Source organism: Sminthopsis crassicaudata, chromosome 2, assembly GCF_048593235.1.
Source record: "Sminthopsis crassicaudata isolate SCR6 chromosome 2, ASM4859323v1, whole genome shotgun sequence".
Lineage (NCBI taxonomy): Eukaryota > Metazoa > Chordata > Mammalia > Dasyuromorphia > Dasyuridae > Sminthopsis > Sminthopsis crassicaudata.
The window spans coordinates 10950978-10955555 of NC_133618.1; the positions used below are offsets into that span (position 1 = coordinate 10950978).

The following is a 4578-nucleotide window of genomic DNA, read 5'->3' on the forward strand; positions in this document are numbered from 1 at the left end:
CTAGAAGGTAAATATTATTATCCCTATTTTACATATGAAAAAACTGTAGCCCAGAAAGTTCAGATGATTTTCCCATAGGTCCAAAGGAAGTCAGTGCCTGATGCAAGATAGAACTCAAATCTTCCAATCTCTAAGCCTATTGTGCTACTCACTGTACCAACTCACTGACTTCCCAATAGTTTGCCTCTTATTCAATCAATAAACATTATTAAGTATTTACTAAATGCTAGACACTATATCATGTGCTTAGAATACAAAAAGAGGCCAAAAACAATATAAGTAAGTTTATATAAACTAAAATACTTAAACCTTTTTAACCAATAAGTACTGGTCTTTTAAAAAATTAATTCATTTTATTTATATAATTGCTTTTTGGGAATGTTGACAATATGTAAATTTAATTTAGATTAATAATTTCTTAAATTGCCCTCAAGGAGCATACAATCAAAAGGAGACATGCAAACAAATATATATGGAGAAAAGTAAAAGCAGGGTAATTAGGAGAAAAAATTAAGAGAGGAAAGGTGCTAAGAGTTTGGACAAAGCTTCCTAAAGAAGTGGGAATTTGAGTTGGAACTTAAAATAATGCAGGGAAATCAATAGTCACAGAGAAGAATGGAGAATCTTTCACTCATTGGGGACAAAAGAGTGCCCAGAACCAAGAGATGAAATATCTTGTTGACAGCCATAAGCCCTACATCACAAGTCAAGGAGTAAAATGGAAGAATGTAGTGTTCTGTCATCTCTAGATTATAATCCTTCTCTTGGAGGAGGTTTCTTTTCTGTAAATGTTTTTCTCTGGGAGCAGGTTTTTTGGGAGGCTTCTGGAGCCTCCAGCCAGAGGGAAGGTAGACGTGAGAATGAAATCTTGACTCTGAATCTCCTACAGTGTGGGAATCAAACTCTGCCTCCAAGAGTATGGGAAGTCTTCTCCTTCATCTTCACCAGGATGTCCTCCAAACTCAATGTTGCCTCCTTTTATCCTCCCAGAGAATGGGCTTATGGGTACTCCCAGGGGCTTATGGGAACTCCTACAGCCAATGGACTAGCTCCTTTTAAAGGTATAAACTCCTTTAAATGTGAAAACTCTTTTTCAGAAGTCTAAAGGTGTAAACTCCTTTTAAAAGTGTGAACTAAAGGTGTTAACCCTGAGCTAAAGAATTGTTAAGTAAGGACTTAGCACCTAGTAAGAACCTAACATCTCCCCCTTTCTTTTGATTTAGAACACAGGGTGGTCATGACCTTGAAAAGGGTATACATAAATCCATCAATAGTACACATAATTACATAAATTACATAAATACATAGTAACATAACACATGCTAGAAGTGATGTAACAAATAACATGATCAAATAATCATAAATTGAGAATTTATACATGTCCATAAGTCCATTGTCCATTAGTTCATGTGCCAGAAATCCAAAAATCCCTGCAAGTTTTAAAGTCCTACAATAGTCTCATCTTGTGTTAGGGAATCTTTAACAGTTTCCTTATCAGCCATGCTATTTCAGTGCCAGTTGTTTCTTAGATCTTCTTCTTTGTTTTGAGGTTTTTCTCTTTTTCTGTCTCTCTCTGATGAACAAGGCGAATATGATTCATTGGCACCCATCTGATTCCTTCTCCATCTATTTCCTTCTCTGTCTGTAAAATACAAACAAACCCTCTCTCCCAGGCAGTTAACCTATCTTATTTCCTTCTATTTATCACTTTCTAAATCTCTTCTCATCATCTGGCAATTATATTGGAGCTGCTTGCACTGGACACTGTCATGTTGGTTTAAAAGGCCTGTATTCTCCCTAAGTGTAATTCATTTCTTCTGTCTGATAGCTTTTTGGCTGACTTATCAGGTAATCCTTTTCTTCCATGTGATTCTTTTCAGCTGGTTGATCAAATCAGAGTCCTGACCTTCTAAAGGCTCTTTGGCTGTAACCTCAGCTTCCATCATGCCCCACCTATCTTTTGATTGAGTTCTTGGAGTTCCTTCTTTCCTGTTTTTCCTCTCTCTCCTCCTAATACATACTTTGTGTGTGTATGTATGTGTTTTGTTTTGGTTTGGGTTTTTTTTGTTTTTAGTAAGGGGAATACCATGACATTGCTCTAGCCTGGCCCCTGTAGCCTCAGCCCCAGGGTCTGCTGTTAAAGCCACTATAAAATATAAAATTAAGAGCATGAACTACTGTAGTTAGTAGCCCTGGAATGATATCGAGCATGTGGAAAACCTCAATCTGTGGTGCTGATCCCTGGCAGATTGATCCGTTTTGGCATCACTTTGATCTGTCTTCCTCTGAAAAGAAAATCATCCAAGGCCATTGATGTCCTCACCAAATCTTTATCTGAAAATTCTATGTATGCAAACCCCTTAGGATGATCACTGAATTTGTCACAAATAATGGTAACTTGATTAACTGAACCACAACCACAGAAGTGTGCCTCCAGCTCTTCTGCTGTTGCACCATAGTCCACATTGCCCACATAGATGGATCGAGCATCAACTTCCATCTTCTCCTTAATGGACATAATCACTGGGCCAGCATTGCCTGGGAGTGGGCTCATGTTCATCTGTTTCTCCACCTAGTTCTGAAGCTCCTTCAATTTCTCAGCCTCTTCCTCCATCTCCCTTACTCAGGCTTTGATGGCCTCCAGTTCTGGATCCTTGAGAGCACTGTCCCCCTCTTCAGGCACCAAAATGTAAAGTCTGGGCTAGATCCTCTGAAGGGCTCAGAATAAGTCCTTGACCCACATTGGGCACCAAAGTGTAAAGTTCTGTCGTGTCTAGATTATAATCCTTCTCTGGGAGGAGGTTTCTTTTCTATAAATCTTTTTGTCTGGGAGCAGGTTTTTTGGGAGGCTTCTGGAGCCTCCAGCCAGAGGGAAGGTAGATGTGAGAATGAAATCTTGACTCTGAATCTCCTACAGTGTGGGAATCAGACTCTGTTTCCAAGAGTGTGGGAAGTCTTCTCTTTCACCTTCATCAGAATGTCCTTCAGACTCAATGTTGCCTCCTTTTATCCTCCCAGAGAATGGGCTTGTGGGTACTCCCAGGGGCTTGTGGGAACTCCTACAGCCAATGGACTAGTTCCTTTTAAAGGTGTAAAGTTCTTTTCAGAAGTCTAAAGGTGTAAACTCCTTTTAAAGGTGTGAACTAAAGGTGTGAACCCTGAGCTAGAGAATTGTTAAGTAAGGACTTAGCACCTAGTAAGAACCTAACAGAAGAAGACTGGAAAGGAAAAAGGAAATTAGATTATGAAAAATTTGGAATGTCAAATTGAGCATTTTGCTCCTGAAGATAATTTAAAAGTCACTTAAGTCATTTGAGAATAACAATAATAAAGTTGTCACATATTATTTATGTTAATTTGTGTATTATTATGTATACACATTGTGATATATATATAATATTCATTTAAAATTTTTTAAACAAAAATTAGTAAGAAGAATAGAATTGTTTTATATTCTTTTTGAAAACCTCTTTAATGTCTTGCTAAATAGAAGATAAATAAGAGCTTCTTTCTACTCCTACATTGAAACTATTGTGCTATGTTGCTTTTGTTGAAATTTATTGGGTGGGGGGACGACAGCTATGTGGCACTATAGTAGATTGAGTGCCAGATTGGAAATCAAGATTCATCTTTCTAAAATCAAATCTAATCTCAATCACTTACTATCTGTGTAACCCTGGATAAGTCACTTCATCCTGTTTACTCCAGTTTCCTCATCTGTAAAATGAGTTGGAGAGGAAAATGGAAAACTATTCCAGTATCTTTGCCAAGAAAAACCTCAATAAGATCACAGAGTTGGACACAGCTAAGAAATGATTGAAAAACAACATATTAAGAATATCTGACTTTCTATAGATATTTCGTTGGAAAATTGAGATGTATTTTAATAGGTAAATACAGTCTAAGTAGAAATATGAAAATAGATTTGACCTTCCAGATGCACGGAAAGTAACTTGCAAACCCCCAGAAATATATGAATCCCACTTTGAGAACCATTGTCTTAGAGAATGATCTCTGGCAATGACAACTGAAGTGGCCTCGAATAGTCAGTATCAGAGATGGATACTGAATTAAGTTCTTCCTAATTACAAAGCCATCTCTCTGTCTAGTACATGCTGCTTCTCTCAGAAGGTGGGGATATTTTCCCAAGCTTCAAAGATCATGTCTTAAGGTAATTTATAACATTCAAAATACTCTTAAATTCTCAATTATTAACATTCTGTCCTTTTTGATCATTTCTTATGTGATGGTATTGGGTTGAGTGCTGGATTGATGTCAGGAAGATTTAAGTTCCTCAGGTACTTATGAGATATGTAATACTGAACAAGACACATAATCTGTATATGCATCCAATTTCTTCCTCTGTAAAATGAAGTCAATAATAGTTCCTATATCCCAGGGCTGTTAGGAGAACTAAATGAAATAATATCTGTAAATTGCATTGTAAACATAAAAATGCTGCATAAATGCTATTATTATTATTATATAGTGCATTTATTTCTACTATGGATATATCTTTCCATTATTCTTTGAGACAGTACTAATTTGGGAAAGAAGGATAATTATGGATTTTATTCT

General features: G+C 36.8%; 1 pseudogene; it reads right to left on the minus strand.

The window, feature by feature from the left end:
* Positions 1-2070: 2070 nt before the first annotated feature.
* On the minus strand, positions 2071-2629 carry LOC141553104 (polyadenylate-binding protein 2 pseudogene; annotated as a pseudogene).
* Positions 2630-4578: the final 1949 nt, after the last annotated feature.